The sequence below is a fragment of the Zootoca vivipara genome, chromosome 7 (genome assembly GCF_965207765.1).
Source record: "Zootoca vivipara chromosome 7, rZooViv2.hap1.1, whole genome shotgun sequence".
Classification (NCBI taxonomy): Eukaryota; Metazoa; Chordata; class Lepidosauria; order Squamata; family Lacertidae; genus Zootoca; species Zootoca vivipara.
Genome location: NC_142590.1, coordinates 81,384,117 through 81,406,543, shown reverse-complemented (window position 1 = coordinate 81,406,543; position 22,427 = coordinate 81,384,117).

Below are 22,427 nucleotides of genomic sequence, written 5' to 3'. Positions count from 1 at the left end.
TGAAATGGGAGCATCCTGGATGTGGAGTAAGCAGAAACGGGAACATAACTCCAGTTGTGGTGAGGGAGACTTAGTATTGGCTATATGCCCAGCTCTTTATCTGGAAGGGAAGGTACAGTATACAGCTTAGGCCCATGTTATCTGAAAGATTGTATTCTTCCATATGAACCTGCCTGGGCTCTCAGATTTTTTGGGGGGTGGGGGAGCCTTTCTCTCAGTCCTGCTTTCGTCACAGGCATGCCTGGTGGGGACACAGGAGAGGGCCTTCTTGGTGGCTGCTCCCAGACTGTGGAACTCCCTCCCTAGAGAAGCTAGACCGTCTCCTTCCTTGTTGTTCGTCTAGCTGCAGGTGAATACCTTCTTCTTCCAACAGGCTTCTGGGAATGGTCTGTTTTTAAGGAAAGGGCTTTTTAAATAGTCCTGTGCTGCTTATCTGTATTTTAATATATTTGCTTTTATATTCTTTTAGTTATATTAGGGTTTAATTACTTTTTAGCTTTACCTTTTGCATATTTTTTTATAGCTTTTTTGTATTTTATCTGTGTTGTTTCCAATCATGTAAGCCGCCTTGAGTCCTGGTCTGGGAGAAAGGCAGGATTTAAATAAATGTAACAACAACAACAACAACAACAACAACAACAACAACAACGTATTCACAACCCAGAAGGAATATGCAGAGCAAAGGCAAATGTGTGCTGCTGCTTCTTTTTCCACCTGCAGGTAGCAGCAGCCAACTGCTTGCTGCAAGGAAACAGTAGCGTTGTCTTCCTTCGTGCCAGCATCTCTCATATCGGCAGTGGATTCTGCTTGCTCGGGAGAAGAAAAAAAGAATAACCCTTAACCATCTCTTTCAGAGTGCTGGCCATTTGGGAGACTAAGGAGCAAAAGCTACCAAGGGCACAGGTCTTATTACGGATGTATGTCATATTTCAGTAGTGGTGGCTAGAAACTGAAAGTTTCAAAACCCTGAAAAGAATTGACAGAGAGGAATTGCTTGGGGAGTTCTTGGTAAGCTCCTCCGAGCGCTAAATCCAGAATGAATCCCCCTCCCCCAGCTATTAATTTTTCTTCTTCCAAAGGAAATGGGAGGCAGGGGTGTGTGGGTGTGGGTGTGGGTGTAATTTTACTCCAAAATGTAATATGTTTTTCTTCAGGGAAATATTTTGTAGCTACAAATGGATGGATTTCCCCTGTGGAGTTTTCCTTCATTCCTTCCATCCTTGGAATCAGGTGTGTTAGGAATAACAATAAGAAGAGCTGAGATGCTTTAGGATGCTTCCTAAAATTTTATGATACTGTACACCCTGTTCCCCTTGCCATTTTTCAAGATACTCCGTTCCCTTCCAAAAAGATGCTCAGCAATTTGTGGACAGCTCAGGTCTCACTGTGCTGTCTCTCACCTCCACCATGCTAAATGAATATTCTTTGTTGCTCTTCTTCTTCTTCTTCTTCTTCTTCTTCTTCTTCTTCTTCTTCTTCTTCTTCTTCTTCTTCTTCTTCTTCTTCTTCTTCTTCTTCCCTTGGGATTCCCCCAGGGACACCTCACTCTTGTGCAAGGACTGGGCTGTTTTGGCTACTTAAGGACCAGCGGTTTGAGGAATGGCTTGCAAGCGTGTGTCTGTGTATCAAAATGGCAGCATAACCTGGCCTATGCCATCAGCCAGTTCACCAAGAGCCACCGGAAGGTTGATTCCTGCGCCTCCCAGGAAGTAGATCACAGCAAGGTGAAGACCAACCTGTTTCTCCTCCATTGGTCAATTTGCTGATGGTTGTAAGTTGCTCTGGGAACCCTTTTTCAGCTGAAGAGGGAGGTTAGTGATGCCTGGTATAAATAAATATTAGGAATTATGCATCCAAAGTCAGTTGATTTCACCGGGAGAGGAAAATCGGCTGTTGCATTATGCTATAATGAAGATGTAAATGAAATAAATGTGAGCTGCATTTTGTGAGTGCAAAGATGATTATTCCAAGCTGCTTCCGGAAGAACCCTGTCTCCCAAATAGGAAGAAGCAAAGGAACTCCCCCAACCAAACATCCCACATGAAGATTGACATGCTGGCATGACTACCTCTATGATGTAGCAAGCATAATAACATAATTTTGTTCCATGTTCACATTTTTTGGCTCTGCCTCACATTTGTTTTCTTGCTAATGTTTGGCCTGCAAAAACTACAGGGTGCGACTGTCCCAGAGATTTATGTTTTATTGTGCTATCAATATTTTCTCATCTCTCTCTTTTCCACACAGTTCACAAGGAAGGCCCTGCCTAACTGGCCAAGGTAACAATTTTTCAATGTTAGTACCCAGTTGAGGAAACTAACATGTTTTGTGTTGATTTGGGCTATTAAAAACCTTCCGTCCGTATGAACATCCATAGGTGCATGCTATAGTTCCATCCTGCATTGCAGATCCTGCAACAGGTGAGTTAGGTGACTTTTGAGGTTCTAAGTTGTACTGTCCTGTCTTTAAGTCAGGTGGTCTGAATACGAGATCACATTTAGAAGGGAAGTATGTATTTCTGGCCCTTCACTCTTTGCACAAGTTCACGCTAGTCAAGGGTGGCTGGTGCCCATTGGGCTGGAAGGCAGGTGGAGCCAGACCCAATGACTGCTGGAGCCAACTAAACTTGCCCCCATCCTCCTCCCTGCTGAGTTCTATAAGGGCAACGTTATGATTAATGAACGAGACGTGGGTGGCGCTGTGGGTTAAACCACAGATCCTAGGGCTTGCCGATCAGAAGGTTGGCGTTTTGAATCCCTTCGACGGAGTGAGCTCCTGTTTCTTGGTCCCAGCTCCTGCCACCCTAGCAGTTCGAAAGCACGTCAAAGTGCAAGTAGATATATAGGTACCGCTCCGGCGGGAAGGTAAACGGCGTTTCCGTGTGTTGCTCTGGTTCGCCAGAAGTGGCTTTGTCATGCTGGCCACATGACCTGGAAGCTGTACACCGGCTCCCTTGGCTAATAATGTGAGATGAGTGCCGCAACCCCAGAGTCGGTCACGACTGCACCTAATGGTCAGGGGTCCCTTTACCTTTCCCTAAGATTAATGAGGATGAGGAAGCAGAAAGGCAGTACCACTTCTGGACTGGTTGGAATTAAGGCAGGCACATGGGGGCTGGCTGAGGACAGGCTGTGGTTGGTGGGGCAGTGCCCCATTTGCCCCAATGCACCAGCACCCACTGGTGTCAGCTGCATGCCTTCCTAAGGTGCCGCTGTCCACCAGAGGGAGAAGGGCAGCTTTGCTCACCCAGTTGCACCCAAAATATTGCTTTCCATTGCGCCTCTCCATTGCCATGTCTGCATTAATGAAATACTTTCAGTCTTCATTATCTGCCACAGAGTGTCCTCTTTAATAGGATCCAATTAAGCCCTTCTAAAATTACACAGATGCGAAAAGATCTCTCTTTGTCTCTGCCTGTCTGTTCACGGGGTTTTCCCATACCGTCCTCATCTCAGCTTGGACTTTCAAGTTGGCTTTTGAGATTCCCCCCTCCCCTTTCTTATTAAAATGCAGAAAATTGCACCATTCACCCAATTAGTTGGATCTGATTTGAATGTGACTAGCAAGGCCCAATGGTTGAATTTCACACCCCATTTGGAAAAATACCCCAGAATGTCGACGCAGATTTGCTCCGGTGCTCCTGCTGTATTATTCAATTATAAAAAGGAATTATTTTTATTTTGGGAGATTATTGGCGGCAGATCTTTTATTTTCCAGCATGTTATTAACCTTAATTGAATTTTGTTTAAATTTATTCAGAGGCAGGCATTTTTATGGACAAGCATTTAAACAGTATTAGAAGGCTGCATTTCACCCCATTCATTTAAAAACGAATATATGTATATAATTCATTTTTAATTTAATTTAATTTTTTTACAAAGTTTGGGTTTCAGTTCTAGTTACAGGTAGGTAGCCGTGTTGGTCTGAGTCGAAGCAAAATAAAAAAATTCCTTCAGTAGCACCTTAAAGACCAACTAAGTTTTTATTTTGGTATGAGCTTTCGTGTGCATGCACACTTCGTCAGATAGTGACGTATCTGACGAAGTGTGCATGCACACGAAAGCTCATACCAAAATAAAAACTTAGTTGGTCTTTAAGGTGCTACTGAAGGAATTTTTTTTATTGGGTTTCAGTTCTTTAGTGATATGACTTATCGTAGATCAATGGTATTGTTAAGACGGGGGGTTTGGGCAGGAGTGGGTTAATGAAGTCAGAAAGCCAAAATGTTCCAACCTGGTAAGTGTTCCAGGCCAGCAGGCTTGACCAATTTGTCTGTTCTAAATGGGGCATCCCTGCCTCACAATCACCTTGCTCAGCTAAGTCTGGATGTGTCTCTGAAAACTGAGGGTGCTTCCAGGCTATCACTGTTTTGGGGTGGCATTCAGTCACATATCAGCGAATTTGGGTTGTACAATTATTGCCGATTGGGAAGTCTTGCACAAGAAACCCACTTCCCCAAATGTTTGGACTTCTTTGCATTAAGGAAGGTGATGGGGAAATGCAATGTTATGTTTTTTGTGTTTTTTATATTGTGATTTTTATACTGAGATCTACGGCCATAGGGCAGTATAAATAATAATAATAATAATAATAATAATAATAATAATAATAATAATAATAATAATAATGCAAAGCATGGAATAATGTTTGCTTGATGGAACATCACCTAACCTCCCCACAAGCAAAGCAGAACAAGTGCTCATTAAACAGGCAATGCCATTGTGAGGGGGAAAGAGTACGGAGAGCACCCCCCATCCTGAGGAGCAGCTCCTCCAGCAGCAGCGGAGCCAGCGGGGAGGGGGAGGAGTCCAGTGGGGAAGGAGGAAGTAGGAGACGGGGCTCTGGCAGGATAGCAGAGCCTCTGCTGCATGTGGGAGAGGAAGTGAGAGAGGGGGAAAAGGGGGAGAAGGAAAACATGGAAAGGAGACATTTTTTCCCTCCGGTTCCGGAATTACGCAGGAGGAAACGCGGAAGGAGATTTGGGGTGCCCAGACTCTTATGTTGGAAGAAAACGCGGGAAGCGCCATTCCAGGGTTCTGAGTCAGACTGAGAACATGTATCCTGTACAGCTCTAGCACTGTAAATAGCCTGCACATAATAAAAGCATGAAAAGGCAATGGTCTGGAGAGTCGTTACTCTAGAGTAGTCGCAACGCAGCTCCTGTGACAGCCATCTTCTCTCCCTTCAGAAAAACCAGGGTGTGTGCTCAGTAAACAGGACATCTGGAATTTCCCCAAGTTACAGCTAAGGTTTAAGTGTAACCTAAAAATGCAAAAAGTGGGAAGGCGGCAAAAAGATTGCTTCATCCCCCTGTTGTTGCATTTATATCCTGCCCTTTTCTCCAAGAAGCTCTAGGTGACATTGGTGGTTCTCCCATTCCTCATTCAATCCCCACAACAACCCTGAGAGGTAGGTTTGGGCTGAAAGGCAATGTCTAATTCAAAGGCACTCAGTGAACTTCATGGCCCAGGAGGACATTAGAACCCTGGCTTGCCCTGTCCTAGTCCAACACTCTTAATTACTGTACCTTTTTGAAGGTGAAGAAGACTTTTTGAGAAATTGTGGGACAGGTTTTAGCACAGCACTATGCTATTCTGTGCCCCGTTTGTGGAAGTTTCCATTTCATGGGTCCCCATTTACTGATAATTTCACACAACGATTTTCCAGAGCGGCAGAAAGCATCCCCCTCTCCCACTATCTAACTGAATGTTACAAGCGAGCGGCTACATATATTCATTTGTTTAATGTCACCCAGGCCCTTGTGCCCAGTAGCTATTACACGTTGCACTGACGGACTTTCGAAGCCTTTCTTTTTTATTATTATCTCTTTGTGAAAGTGAAGGAATGAGATCTGTTTGATGTCAAAAAGCATCAGGCGTATTAACAGATTTCTCCTGATCCTGAAGGAACTGCATCTCGATGGCTAATTCCAAGGAGAGGGCAGTGACAGTTAATTTTTCTAATGATACGCAGAGATACCAAGAATTATATTTGACATTTTTCTTCGGGAAAAACAACAACACCCCCCCCCCCCAAAAAAACAGGGCTGGAGTCAAACTGGCCATAGAAGATAGAAATAGTTCCCATTTTGAGTAGTCCACAGCCTCCAGTGATTCCCAGATAAAGATATACACAAGTGTCCTTTGTTTTCATCACTGTTCCGTGGATTGCTAGTGTGATGCCTGAGAGCCATAACAACACCTCACAGCAGACGCCAGGGTACTAAATTCTCTCCTCTTCCCAAATAACTTCCTGGAACTTCCCCTCCTGTTGACTTCAAGCAGGTGCCTTCGTTGTACTGTCTCCAGCACCTGCCTCACCTACATCACAGGGCTGTTGGGAGGATAAATTAGGAGGGAGAAGAACCGCGTTAGGCCCCCTGGAGCCAGGGCCGTCTTAAGCATATCCAGCACCATGGTGCAAAGCTCCTTCCGGTGCTCCCCCATTTCCCAGAGTTTTTTAGGGAGGACGGAGCTGCCGGTGGGGCTGGAGGAGGCGGACAGTGGATGGAGGGAGGCTTCTCCAGCAGGGAAGAGGCGGAAGCTGGACACAACACCTCCTGGCTCAGCTGACCACTTCATGCCACAGTGACCATGGCAGATGGAGGCTCTGGGTGTGGTGCTGCTTCAGCGTGGAATGGCGGAGGCGGGCGAGGGCGGTGAGCTGGTGCCAGGAGGCGCCGCGTCCAGCCTCTGCCTCTTCCCTGGCGCCCTCCAGAACTTGGCGCCCTGGCGCCCTGCGCCACTAGCCTCTATGGGTAAGACGGCCCTGCCTGGAGCACCACCCCTTCCCAAGATCCGGCAGTCAATGTTGCACAGGAGAAGTGGGGAACTGCATGATGGGATGGTGCCTTCTCATCAGGTACGTGAAGCATGTTACAAGGGGAGAAGGGGAATGCAACTCAGGGATCCCTCGATGGGTTGCTGGGTCCTTGCTGTTCTTGCACACCTATGCATATGCCCTTAGTTAAGGTGATTCACAGATTAAACTTTCAGAGGCTCGGGAGAGGGAAACACGAAGGATGGCATATTGAGTGCACATGTGTGTATGGCAACAACACGTTTAAAAGATATCTGTGCAAGGGTCAAAACTGGGACAAATAAAGAGGAGTACGGGTACTAGGAAACTAGGTCCTCAATAAACCTGGATCACTAGCAGAGACGCCAACCTGCGCAGAAGATTGGGGGACACCTCACGATGTCGGGAGGAGCCAGGGCAGAGCCAAATATGCAGCCAATGGAAAGCAGCTTCTCCTCTCTGGTGCTTAGCCTCCTGCTGCTGCTGTTGCTGGCATTGGGGGGGCAAGGCAACCCCCCAATTATTGGGGGACCCAGAAAGCTCAGTCCCTAGGACATGGCACCCCTGATCACTGGAGAGAATGTTAGATTTCTTCCTTTCCTATTCAATGACATACTCACAGAAAAACAGGCGGTTGCATGAAATGAACTCAGACCATTTGTCTTTTTAGTTCAGTCTTGTCTGCACTTGCAGCAGCTCTCCAGAAAGGTGGATCTTCCTGCCTGGAACTCACCGGACAGCCTCTCAGCCTAACCCACCTCACAGGGTTGTTGTGAGGATAAAATGGAGAGGGAGAGAGCTGTGTACGCCAGCCTGAGCTACTCGGAGGAGAGGTGGGATATAAATCCAACAAGTAAAATAATAGACAAAAATAATAATACAGTTTTTCATTTACATTCAGAACGCATCCATAAGACAAAAAGAAGAAGAAACTTTTCTGTTGCTGACTTGAAATGTCGGAAGGACTGGCTAATTTGGTTAGAATATCAGCTCATTATTTCTGCATTAAATACATTTTATGTTGTGATCTTCCACTTACACAAACAACTAGCGTACGGAGCAACCGCCTCGCTGTCCCCCAAGGAGCTGCTCTGGAAATAATCCGCAAAGAAGCTTCTGCAGCTGCCCAGAGCAAAATGAGCGTCCTTTCCCATCCCACCCCCAGCCACCCCGCTTCGCATTTGTCGAGGATGATCATAGCAATATGCTAAATACAACTGCCTGTTCCCCCCCCCCTTCCCCAACCACCCCTCTGCCTGGGAGGCACAAAATAATATCGGAGGGGGAGGGAATGTGGACTTTATCACATTCACAATTTCCGCTGCGTTAGATCATAGTCAGAGGTAATCTCCTCCAACATGAAACCGGGGAGAAGGTTTGCTATTTTGTTTTTCCCCAAGGTAAGCAGATGGGTTGTGAATAAAGCCTCTGCAGCGTTCTTACCCAGCAGCAAACCAGCCTCTGTCAACCTGGTCTACTCTAGATACTTCGGACCACAACTCTTGTCAATGCCAGCCAGAGCACTGGTGCTATGATGCTTGCTTCTGAATATTTACCTATCCAATTTATAGCCCATCATTTCCTCCAAGGAGCTCAAAGTGGTCTCTATGGTGTCCCCCCCCCCATTTAATCCCCATTTCATCCCTGTGAGGTAGGTGAAACTTAGAGAAAGTGACATACGCTTCAACATTTCTCCGATGAAAATAGGGACGTTGTATTTAACAACAACAATAACAATGTTATTTATACCCCATCCATCTGACTGGGTTGCCGCTGCCACTCTGGGCAGCTTCCAACATATATAATAAAACATTAAACACGGGGAAACTTCCCTATACAGTAAGGTTGCCAGGAGTCCCCGTTTCCCGGGGACAGTCACCGGATTTACAAATCGGTCCCCATGCAAAATCAATTGAAGTTGAAAAAATTGATTCATTGAAAAAAAAATCTGGTAACCTAACCATACAGGGCTGCCTTCAGATGTCTTGTAAAGGTTGTACTTATCTCCTTGGCTGGGGTGTGTGTGTGTCACATGACTCCATAACCTCCAACATTTCTCCAATGAAAATAGGGACGTCACCTAAGGAAAAGTGGGACATTTTGGGATCAGATCAGAAACCGGAATGGCTTCTGTAAATCTGGGACTGTTCCTGGAAAATAAGGGCACTTGGAGGGTCTGAAGTCACTGGCCCATAGTTGCCCAATGAGCTTCATGGCTGAGTGGGGATTCGACCCGGGTCTCCCACTCTAACCACTGCATCATGTTGGCTTTCAGTGAGTTCAGAGCTATTTGTTCTCAGGTTAGGTGGGACCCAGGTGGCGCTGTGGTTAAACCACTGAGCCTAGGGCTTGCTGATCAGAAGGTCAGCGGTTCGAATCCCTGTGACGGGGTGAGCTCCCATTGCTTGGTCCCAGCTCCTGCCAACCTAGCAGTTCGAAAGCACGTCAAAATGCAAGTAGATAAATAGGAACCGCTACAGCGGGAAGGTAAACGGCATTTCCATGTGCTGCTCTGGTTTGCCAGAAGCGGCTTTGTCATGCTGGCCACATGACCTGGAAGCTATACTCCGGCTCCCTCGGCCAATAATGCGAGATGAGCGCGCAACCCCAGAGTCGGTCACGACTGGACCTAATGGTCAGGGGTCCCTTTACCTTTACCTTTAGGTAGGGTATACGTAGCAAGGGTGGGGAACCTGTCTTCTTTCAGATGATGTTAGACCGCAGTTCCCATAATCGCTGACCAGTGGTCATACTGGCTGGGGCTGGTCGGAGCTGGGGTCCAACAACATCCTGTTTGCCTTCCACCATATCCGATGAATTGCAGCTGCCATGTGTAACTCTTATTAGCAGTATAATGGAATCGATAACTGGATAAATGCACCTCAAAAGCTAGTAGGCCAGAAAGCCAACAGATGGCTACAGCAGCTGCTACCGCCTCTAGATCAGGGATAGGGAACCTGTTGCCCTTCAGAGTTTGGTGGATTCTAACTCCCATCAACCCCAACCAGCATGGCCAATGGTCAGCGATGATGGGAGGTGCGTTTTAGAAACTTATACAGGGCCACAAGTTCAGCATCCCTACTTTAAATTTTAAAAAGAACTGCTTTGTTTAGCTTTGGGACATTCTTATACTGATTTTGCGCCATATGTGCATGCAGGAATTAAGCAGGTGAAACATTTCCTGCTATCAGAATCAATGATTTTGATTTTCTTAATTTCTGCACCATGAAAATCCCAGGAGCAGGGCCCTTAAAATTCCAGCGGCAGGACTGATAGTTCAGTGGATTGCTGATGCTGATAAGGCTGCAGGTTCGATCCCCGTATGGGACAGATGCATTTTCCTGCTTTGTCAGCCATTGGACTAGATCAGGCATGTCCAACAGGTCGATTGCGGGTCATCCCTGGTCGATCCTGATTGACCGCCCCCCCCAAACAAAAACAAACAATAAAACAAAAGCTCAATAACCATGGGTTTTCCTCCACCCAAAAATGCTCAACAAGTTTGGGTCTCCCCCCCACCCCAAAAAAGCTCAACAACTTTGGTGAAGGCTTTCCAAAAAAAGGTCAATAAGTTTGGTCAATCCAATCGATCACAGCCATTTTTTTTATAGTGGGAGTAGATCACAGTGTCTGGGGAGTTGGAAATGCCTGGACTAGATGATCCTCAGGGTCCTTTCCAACTCTGTGATTCTATGAAAAAAAGGTTGCCAACCCTAATCCTCTCCCTTTTGGTCTGTATTACTATTTATGGCTTAAACCAGTGACTTCCAAATAGTTTGTGCTGTAATGCCCATTATCCTTGACCACTGGCCATATTGGCTGGCTGGGGTGGATGGGAATTGTAGCCCAAAGGACCTGGCTGGCACCCAACTGGCAAAGAGTGACTTAGAAGCATCACAAGGGTTTTGTGCCCACACAGACAGGTGAATACTATGCAAGAACAAAGCACCGTTCATAAAGTTTGGATGCAGACTGTCTGCTGCTCATATAGTACCATTTCCCAAGGCTACTGGGGTAGATGAGGTTCTCTCTTAAGTTCTGTGAGTGCATGTGCTTCAAAAATCAGAAAACTGCCGTATAATATATTTATTCCTACGTTCGATATTAGTGCCCAAGGTGTTCCCACAGAAGAGTGCCTGAATGTGATCCTGTAATTCATGTTTGCCCTGAAGCACCAGCCTGTCTCGCCTCCGTCGCCTCCCATTCATTCCTTTTCTCTTCTGTTGAAGGGAAGGATAATGCTCCATCTCTTTTACAGGAAGGGAATTTCATCTACACCCAGTTGTTTGTTGCCATTTATATTATAATGCCTACTTCATTACATAGCACAGCTGTAGAGAGAGAGATTAACCTTCTCTTAATGTGGCTTGTTTGCCTACCATTTCATTGAATTTGTACTGCTCTGTTTTTGGTCTTTCATGCTATAAAAATGGCATATTCTGTTTCTGTAGGCAGCACAGGGACTGTATGGTGACAAGAAGACAAGAAATCTTATACATAAAGATGTAAATATATACGGGGAACTTCAATGCCCTGCTACAACATTGCATCTGTGCAAGCATTGCAGCTTGCCAGATGGAATCATCACCCCCATTTCCTCTCCTCATGCTCTCTTCTGGCAATTCACCAGATCCCCCTGACACTGGTGGAGGAAGGGGAGTGCAGTGGGTGCCTCTCCAGGTGCCAGAGCAGCTAGCTCCACCTCTGCCCCCCCAAGCCACTTTTGTGGGTGTGGAGGGAGGGGGGACAGCCCTATTGCACAAGTGGAAGTCCTTGCGCAGGGTCTTCCACTGATGGGGCGCATCAGGTGAATCCCATCCAAAGGGCTGTATTCAACTAACTTCTATTCAAAGCACATCCATTGCAATCGACAAGGAGGGAATTCCAGACATGAGGAGCTACCACTGAAAAGGCACTCCCCTCACACCTTGTACCTCACACCAAGGAGGGGTCAGCAGCAGAGGTGGTCTTAGGGTAGCATGACTGGTGCAGTTGCAGTGGGTGTCACTGTGCAGGGGGCACCAAAATGCAGGGGGCACTATGCTGTAGTACTCCATAATGAATTGGGGAAAAAAATGTTTAAAGCACTTTTTTTAAGCAACAAAAAAGTCCCTTTTGTTGAGGATAATTCAGACGTAAATTCACAGGTGTCAAAAAGGGTTATTTATGTATGCCACTACTGCAGCCCATGTTTTGTTAACTGAAAAAGGGGAAATGAGCGAGGTCCCAACTAAATAATAATGGCAACTTAAGCTGATGGAATATGAGCAGCTTGTGGACTCAACATATAGAATAAGAGAACAAGAAGAACATATATTTAGAGAAGACTGGAAAATGCTTATTGAATATATGGGGGGAATTGTGTACACTTGAAAACACTGGCAGCATTAGGATAAATTCTGCCCCAAATCAGCTGTTCTCGGGAGCAGGGTAGAACATGGATCTTGGAATGTGAATTGTCCACCCAGTAGCACACCCCAGTCCCAAGAATCCAGACCACATGGGTCTCAAGTAAAGAGCAGCTGCAATGCAAGAACAATGACTCGAAGATTATTCAGGCACGCAAGCTAAACCACATGCTGGAGCCAAAGGGAAGGTGATACCCAGATGGTACCTCTCTAAGCAACTCACCTGGCACACAGCTGGCAGTGTACTAGGTAAAAGAAGGCATATTTTTCCTAATGCAATATCCCCATGTTGTGTTCATGAGTACCCAGCTCTGCAGTGCCTCTGTTGAACGTACGTCAGTACGTCATATGAATGATCAGGAAGAACCCTACAGATACCATGACCAGACTGTGGAGTTCAGCCTAGACAATCCCTTCGTCTTCGAAGAAGTTGGGGTTTAAAATTAAAGCGTAAGATTCAGACAAAATTGAGCACTCTCTTAAAAAGTCATCTTGATTTCAGCTTTCAGTAGCTATGTTAGGTCCCATCTTTTAGTCTCTGGAAAGAAACAGTGAAGAGTCTTGGAGCACCCTAAAGATTAACATATTTATTACCTAGTCCACAAAACCTTATGCCATAATAAATGTGTTAGTCTTTAAAGAGTTACAAGACTCTTTATGGTTATTGATTTCAGTGAGAAGGCGAACAGAAATCCCTTCCAATTATATTGACGTTTTGGTTGGGCCTCATCGACCGCTGTCCCTCTTGGCTTATCAAACCTAGCAGAGAAGGGCTGACAGGTTGGGTGAGGGTGTGGTCCCTGCTGCATCAAAAGAAGCAGGGGTGCAATTGCTCCTAAAAAAACCCTGCTCTGGACCCTTTGGACTGGAACAGCTATAGGCCAGCTGGAAATGCCCACTTTGGGGGGAAGGTGGTGAAAAAACCGTGGTGGCACCGCTGTGGGCATTCTTGGAGGACACAGATTCCAAACCCTCCAACATTTCTCCGATGAAAATAGGGACGTCCCATTCCAATGACTGATGGTAGTTGGAGTCCAGCAACATCTAAAAGGGTTATAGATTCACCAGTCCTGTTGTAGACTATTATAGCTGCTTCCAGGGTTGGTTTTTTATTTTTTTTACACCAAATCTTCCAATTCACCTCCATCTCCCTCTCCCTCCCTCCCTCCCTCCCTCTCTCCTCTCTCTCTCTCTCTCTCTCTCTCTCTCTCTCTCTCTCTCTCTCTCTCTCTCTCTCTCTCTCTCTCTCTCTCCTATGCCAACTAGATAAAGAGACAAATTTTTATAGTGAGCTCTGAAGTGTTAATTAAAAGGCTTCCAATCAATCAGCACCGCCATAAGGTGATAAGACAGGAATCATTTGTCTGTGAGCAGCTAGATAAGCCCGAACTCTCAACTGATTAAATCACTTATCAGTTTAAAAAGGGATAAATCAAAATGGGATCGCTGCTGAAGACATCCATCATCTTTGAATCATAGGGGGTAGGAACAGGCATTAGCCTTCATTTCAAATTGTGATGGGGATTCCCAGGACCTCAAGGGTACAACAGGGAATAGGAGAAAGGAGGAGTTTCTTGATGATCTTGCTGGGCGTCTAAATAATGAAATTAAAATGTACTGGGAGTGCCAGGCAAGCCCCATTACAATGTGCAGAGGCTGCCAAACACCACAGAATCCTGTATACTTTTCAAGGACTGATAAATTTCATATATCTTTTTTATGCTCCAGGCAGCTCCACCCTTCCCAAAGCTCATGGAGGGCAATGCTAGGACCTGGGGAGTCCTGGGTTCAAATCTTAATTCTGCTATAAGCTCACTAGGTGGTCTTAGTCAAGCCACTCCTATTCAGCCTCTCCCTCCTCCTGGCCATCTATAATATGGGTGATAAAAATCCTGATCTGTTTTACATGGTTGTTTTCACGATTACAGCATGATAATGTATGCAAAATGCCTTGAATGCTCAAAAGAGCTTGTCACAGCCTTATTAGCAGAAGCTTGACTAGAAACAGTCAAAAGGTAGAAAGATGCTGAACAATTCATCATTGAATCTGGTGATGAAATGAGTCAGATACGTTCATTAGGGGCACCCAGCGTGGTGTAGTGGTTAAGAACGGTAGACTCGTAATCTGGGGAACCAGGTTCGCGTCTCCGCTCCTCCACATGCAGCTGCTGGGTGACCTTGGGCTAGTCACACTTCTCTGAAGTCTCTCAGCCCCACTCACCTCACAGAGTGTTTGTTGTGGGGGAGGAAGGAAAAGGGGAATGTTAGCCACTTTGAGACTCCTTCGGGTAGTGATAAAGCGGGATATCAAATCCAAACTCTTCTTCTTCTTCTTCTCAAAAAACAGACTGAACATGACTGAGAATAAATGAACATGACCATTATTTTCAATGTGTCTTTTCTGAGTAAAACTAACATGTGTACCACCCATTAGATAAAAGGACCCCTTTTCATATAAACCAAGTATTTTTCAATCTGTTCTTTGGAGGATCTGAACTCATGCCTTACTGTACCTAACCATGCAATGTCAAAGATGATGTCCTTCAAATGCAAACAATGCATATTCTTCTAGAATGAGTTATTTTAGTGGGGAGGGGATGGTCTTTTTTGTATTAATTTCTCTGTGCCGCCCTATATTTAGTTTAGTTTGGAGGGGAGACGTAAAGCATGCCACTGAAGAACTGCTGCGCGGTAGCCAGGCGGACCCACCAGGCGCAGAGCCTGCGGAGCGAGCGGGGACACGTTAGACGGCACGCACAGACCCCAGGCGGGCAGACACAGGCGCGCAGCTGCCGTCGCCTCCCTCCCAGCCGCCCCAGTCAGCCGCCGCCGCTCTGGCCCGGCGAAGGGAAGCCCTGCGCAGCCTTCCCCGCCTGCCTCCTCCTCCCCAGGTGGCGGCGGCGGCGCCCTCTCTGGCCTCCGGCTGGATGCCGACTCTAAATTTTGCTGCGACGTGCGGCGACGAGAAGGGCGATTTGCAGTGTCACGTGCCTGGCGCCCGCCAATGAACAACGCTGACCCGCCGGAAAGGAAGCCGGCCGGGTCACGACGCGGGCGCTCGCCTCGCGTCGTGACCCGGCCGGCTTCCTTTCCGGCGGGTCAGCGACGTGACAATGCAAATCGCCCTTCTCGTCGCGGCACACCAGCCAGCGTCTCGCGGCACAGTAGTGTGCCGCGGAACACCAGTTGAGAAACGCTGCTATAAGGCACTCTCACCACTCATATCCCCAAATGACCACTAAATTCTGTAGGAACAAGGACCTCCTGTAGATACCATTTCATCAGAAAATCTATTCCACACAATGTAGCACTCAAGCCTTTTGTGTGGTGGCCTCCATGCTTTCGATCTTCCTCCTGTAATATATACCAGAAAAGCTCAGTCTCTATTATCTTTCTGGCACCTTTTCCAGCAAACCCTTTCAAGTGGAGATTTTAATCCCAGTCTGTACTGGACTTGCATTTCTAAATACAGTATGTTGTTATTGTTGCTTGTTTTTCCTGTCAAAGGGCTTTGGGATGTTTTGTGGTAAGTGATTCATACATGAAATAAAGAAACAAATAACTTGGACGGTGGCCCAATGAGCTAACTTTTTCTTATATATGAATAAGTAACTTTTAAAAGAAGTTTCCAATTGAGAAATTACTTTTTAAAATTGCACATAGTTATGAAACAGGTACATTGGCCTCCCCTCCCAGCCCTTTTTCATGCAATACGACCCTCCTGGGCTTTGATCCTAAAGTACGGGCCTGTTTATAACAGAACACTTGATATTATTTTCCAATCCTAATCAAAAGCTTTGAGTGCCTGAGACAACTGCAGGTGGCAACATGCTATTTAGTTTTTTTCTGTTAATTGTCAAAACAAACCCTACCTCATGCTTTTCCAAGTTGCGGTGCTTTTATGTATGTTCTTTGTTAGTGTTGAGAAATCACAACTCTGGGAAAAGCAACATAGCAAAAGCCAATTAGTTGTACTAGAGATGAACATCCCACCAAGCTGCACGCAAGCTAGCCTTGTTGACTGCATATATTTCCTCATCTAGAATACCCAAGAACAGGTAGCCTTGTTGTGCTAAACTCAACATTAATAGGGGACATTGAATGGGGACATTTCATCCGTGGGATTTGGGTGAAGCCTGCAAACGTGTTAATCAGACCTCAAAACTTACTAATGAAATTTAAATAGTATACTATATGTTACCTTGTTTCCTAGAATTATGGCAGAGGGGTTTATATGAATAATGATGATTTTTTCCCCCCTACATATCATTTAATTGTTCGGTTAACTGGATATGAGAAGGGGTTAATTTCCTTCATGAGTGTAAATCACCCCACGGATGAGCTAATTGCAGGTGAAAGGTCAGCTAAGATGGTTGCCATGGGGACGATCCAGTGCCCCAACTATATCTCTGACTAATGTATGTCAGCTCAGTTAGTTGGTACTGTATGTGAGTTACCAGTCTGTTTGTGTTACTTGTCCAGGGTTACATCTTGAATTGCTGGAGTTTATTTGGAGATACTTTGTACTTGTATGTATCTGTATACAGTGGAACCGTGGTTCTCGAATGGCTTGGTTGACAAACAAATTGGCTCCCGAACGCCAAAAACCTGGAAGTAAGTGTTCCAGTTTTTTAACGTTTTTCGGAAGCCGAACATCCAATGCTGTTGTCGGCTATTGTTTCCGGGGCTCCTTGGGTTTTGAACGTTTTGGGAATCAAACGGACTTCTGGAACAGATTACATTTGAGAACCAAGGTTCCACTCTCTCTCTCTCTCTCTCTCTCTCTCTCTCTCTCTCTCTCTCTCTCTCTCTCTCTCTCTGTGTGTGTGTGTGTGCAAACGCCTACAAGCTGTATATATGCATCTATGTCCAGAACTGTTTTATTGAGCCTGAACTTCTCCAAGAGTAAACTATTTGGACCTCAAGCTGATTCTGTGTGGTGGCTGGTACTGAAAGCTACTTCCACTGCGTGTGCATCTCATATCAGATTCTATCATTAATGCTGCACTAGGCTTCTAGATGGGGTGTATAGCGTATCAAAACGAGATTCAGTTTTGTAATATTCTTCTAAGGTTCGCCTCCAAAGGCTTCTACTAGGAATACAGCTGAACCACCAGGAAAACTAGTCTTCTTGTCAGTGATTGGCTGGAGTCTGTTGGGACTGGTAGGGCAGAAAGCAGGGAGACTAACAGTAGATGGCGCCACAGCCAGTGATTGATTGTAAGTAGGAAGGCAAACAGGTGGGGACTGGCTGAAGAGAGACAGAGGTTGACAGGGCAGTGTCCCATTTACCCAAATGGACCAGTCTCCAATGCCTCTTTTGTTGTTGTTTAGTCGTTTAGTCGTGTCCAACTCTTCGTGACCCCATGGACCAGAGCACGCCAGACACTCCTGTCTTCCACTGCCTCCCGCAGTTTGGTCAGACTCGTGTTGGTAGCTTAGAGAACACTGTCCAACCATTTCGTCCCCTTCTCCTTGTACCCTCAATCTTTCCCAACATCAGGGTCTTTTCCAGGGAGTCTTCTCTTCTCATGAGGTGGCCAAAGTATTGGAGCCTCGGCTTCACGATCTGTCCTTCCAGTGAGCACTCTTATAGCTTGTTTATTCCAAGGAAGAAGAGGGGAACTAGACAAATGTCACAAAACCATGAAATAAATATTGTTCACAAAGCATTTTGTTCAAAGTATACTCGAAGTTGCCCTGCACTGGGCAGGACTATTTGTCCCTCTAGCCTATTTTGACTGGCAGCACCTCTCCCGCTCCTACAAGGCCAGGTCCATGGTAGAACTCTTTCCCATCAGCCATTACTGAAATCAGGCCTGTGCTGTACAGAGTATTCAATCAATCAATCAATATACTTTATTCGACCGATAGTCAGAACAAAAACATTTCTCAGTACAAAGATAAACATATAAAACTGAAGGCATCAGGGGGATACATAAAATATAAAAATATAAAACTTCCTATGTATGGTGTGCATAAACAGCTGCCCAAGAACTGGAAACAGATTTGAGCCCTATCTACACTATACATTTAAAGCAGTATCATACCACTTTGAACAGTCATACCTTCTTGCAAATGGTGCTGAGAGTTGTAAGGAGATCCCTCTTCCCCTCATAGGGGACCCCTGGACAGTTAAGTCCAGTCACACTTGACTATGGGGTGTGGCATTTATCTTGCTTCAAGCCGTTTGTCCACAGATAGCTTTCCGGGTCATGTGGCCAGCATGACTAAACCACACGGAAATGCCATTTACCTTCCCGCAGCAGAGGTACCTATTTCTCTACTGGCACTGGTATGCTTTCGAGCTGCTAGGTTGGCAGAAGGTGGCAGGAGCTGGATCCTTCTAATTCCTGATTCTGATGTGAAAATTCTGGCAGCCATTCCGAAGTCCGCTTTGTTTTTGACGAATTGACTGATGAACCACACTTACAAAAAATAAGACAACTAAGCATTATCTACTTTCTTGCAATGGTCCAGCCTTTTCATGCAAACCCATCTTCATTCTCATAATATACTTAGCCCTTTGGGGACAAAAACATGTTCATCCTTGTGAATGAAATGGTTGCGTTCAAGAAGGACAAAGTGTTTTATTCATCTTCAAGTCTACAAAATCCATAATGTGGTGGAATGCCAGGTGAAATATGGAAATGCTGCACCATTTCTGATTCTGACAGAAATGAGAAACTGGCGATACCCGAGGAAGGGCCATATAAATAGAAATGGCTAAAAGTCAGAGACAGAAGTATTTCATGCAAAAACACGCTGCTTAAGAATAGGAATATATATATGGTTGAAATGGCAGTAAGAGTTTGATAATGTTCTTTTGCAGGTTGTACCTGGCCTAGAACATCAAAGTGAAAGCTTATCTGGAGACTTGAAAAAGGAAAGAAGCTGTTAAGACACATCCATGCTTAAGTAGATGGAAATGTGTCACATTCACTTGTATTTAGGCAGATGTTCTCAGCTTGCAGACGTCTTTTCTCTCAAACGTCTCAATTTTTATTTTTGTAATCTAATATCCACCTTCAATCTTTGGCCTACTTCTAATTTAGACCCAAGGTTTATTTATTTATTTGTGCCTGCCATTTTGGCCCCAGGCACCCGAGGTGTTAACGGTCCAGCGCCAGCCCACAAGGTTCCTTTAAGAAAGTTCATCCATTCATTTTAATTACATTTTCAGCCTTGGTTATTGTCCTTGTGCCTGCGAAGAATGTTTCCAGCCATAAAAACCCATCATCTGCCACATTTATGGATAACCAGAGTGTGTCCGGAGGGCAGAAATGCCACAGTGAAAGATTGCACCGCAATTCAGTGCAGAATTTATAACTTTCCTCGGGGCTAAACTGTCAAGCTGATCACAGTGCCCCAAAGAAAGCTCTACCAAAGCAAAATAAAATAAAAATAAAAATGCACCATTGGCCCCTCACTCTTTTAAAGCCCTGGTTTATTTGGAGACGTTAAGTTGCATCTAAAGCACATGCAACACCGTGAAATGGAGGAATGACATTATTGTGTAGTTTATTACTTATATATCGACTGTAGTAGTTCAGGCATCCTTCAAGAATGGATCACTGCAATGCACTCTCTGTGGGACTTCCCTTGTGCTTGATCCAGAAGCTGCAGCTAGTGTAGAATGCTGCAGCAAGATTGCTGACAAGAGTGGGACCCTGTCTGCTCAGAAGTCCTTGCACAGAGCTTCTGACAACCGTCCTCATAGGCTGAGTCCTGCCCTTTATTTCCTATTTTTGTAAAGTGCTTAGCGGTTTCCTTACAGTCAAGTAATAGATCATTTTTGTTAAATACATAAAATATCGCTACAAAAGTTGGGCGCCACCCCCACTCTCTGCCAAGCGGTGACAAGATTCCAGGGTGTTCCAGGCACACACCCAGGGTCCGTGCTCCTTTGGAGAATTGAAGATGTGGCGGAGACTGTCATAGCTTTGAGAAATATGGTTTATTCACCTATTTTCACCATCAGTCCACATGGAGGGAGTCCAGATCTTACAGCATGGTCATCTCAAGAGGGGCTTGTTCCCAACAGCAATGCAGTACTGGAGTCAAGGCATCTCTCCCAGCCAGCCTTCAGCCAGCCTTCAGCCAGCCTGCCCAAGGTGGATCCCAGTCTTTGTTCTTCCCCTTCATCTTCCCAGCACATCTTTCTAATGACTCTCTTTTTCTGCCACCTCACACCCATTTACCCTGACAACTTTCTTTCTGCCCAATATTCCTCTTAAGATGGGCCAGCAACACTTTTTGTCATTTTAATGCCTCTATCTCAAGAGTGGCCATGGCTTGGAAAGGAAGCTTAGCCTATATTTTTCCACTGGCCTGCGACCTTCCCTTCAATACTTCAAATAACGAAAATCCTACCATTTTTATTAATTTCTATGGTTAAGTGGGGTCCCCCCCCCAAATCTATAACACACTATACAGTGAAAATAAGGTGCGATATGCTTTACAATAGCTAATGTGATCATCAGAAATCTCTTAAATGAAATACCAGTGCCTACAAGTCATGATGGCTGCAATCATGTCCACTGTCAGAGGCAGTGTGGTTCTGAATGGCCATTTCTTGGGCTCCCAAGTGGGAGAGCACTTCTGCACTCTTCTTTTTAGAAAGAACCTTCTGACAGTGAGAGCTGTTTGACAGCGGAACGGACCACCTTAGTAGGTGGACTCTCCTTCATTGGAGGTTTTTGAACAGAGGTTGGGTGACCACCTGTTCAGGGCTCTTTAGCTGTTCTCTACATTGCAGGAGGTTGGATCTGATGGCCCTTGGGACTCTTCCTGTCTTTAGATTTGTACAATGAATGTCATGCATATGGGCTCTCCATAGGTACGTGGCTGACCATTGAGAGAAAAGCAAGACGCTAAACTAAATGGGATCTTTGGCCTGATCCCGCAGGGCTCCCCTTGTGTTCTGATGCTTGCTTGCACATGAGGTCAATGGAAAAATTCAGGTGAGCAGGGGCTCCATGGCCAGCATGGGGTATCACATACAGTTTGACCTGTAGCCTCCACTGCAGTTCTAACTGGAGTAGGTTCCCTCACCTCTACGGGATGGTGTTACAGCCTTGACACTTTATTGTACAAGTCATGAGGTGTTTCTCCCAGATGATTTATTTCTCACAAGAACAGCAGATCTAACTTGATTGCCACCAACTGGGGCTTGGCCCCAGAGAGAGCAGCATCCTAATAATCTTGGCACCATCAACACTCGACTTTCGCTCTGATTCACCCAGCCTCAAACCGAGACCAGAGCCACAGCCAGGCAGCTTCACCTTTTGCCCATAACTCCTTTCAAATCTCATTCCTGCTGAATTACAGTAGAGACAAAAATTAAAGTAATAACAGGAGGATAATTTTGCCTCTAATCTGATCTTCCCCGAGCATGTTTTTGAAGCTCACTTGCCCGGCTTGGGTGACAATTAGGAGGTTCACATGCTTCACGTTTGCTCCCACCCTGTGAGAAATGTGCAGGAAGTGGTTGAAACTTTTCATATCCTGGCTACCGCTCAATAAAAAAGTTGTTTAGTCACCTAACTTGGGGGCCCTCGCTGCTTCCAAGAGTGCAGCAACAAGGACTGGAAGGATCTTTTTTTTACAGCTGCCTCAGAGGTATGGGATAAGGTCATGGCTTCCAACCACCATTCAGAGTTTTCAGAAGTGAGCTTGAATAGTGACGTGGCAAGGTTTGAACTGCAGGGCAACATATTTTGGCATTCCTGGTGTTCGGGGTCTAGGGTCAGCATGGTCCAAGGTATCAACCCCCTCCCAGTAAAGGACCCACTGAAAAGAGCCTTCTTAGCAAAAAAAAAAAAATAGCAACATTGTGGGTGTTGCTAGAGTTATCATTTTGGGGGACTCCTTCAAATGGGGGAGTGGATTATATGTTACATGTCTTGGCAATGCAGACTCATGGACATGAATGTCCTACACAGTACACTGTAGCCAGCATGGTGTAGTGGTTAAGAGCAGTGGACTCGTCATCTGGGGAACCGGGTTCACATCCTGGGTGACCTTGGGCTAGTCTGGGTGACCTTGGGCTAGTCTGGGTGACCTTGGGCTAGTCACACTTCTCTGAAGTCTCTCAGCCCCACTCACCTCACAGAGTGTTTGTTGTGGGGGAAGAAGGGAAAGGAGATTGTTAACCGCTTTGAGACTCCTTCGGGTAGTGATAAAGCGGGACATCAAGTCCCAACTCTTCTTCTGCTGCTG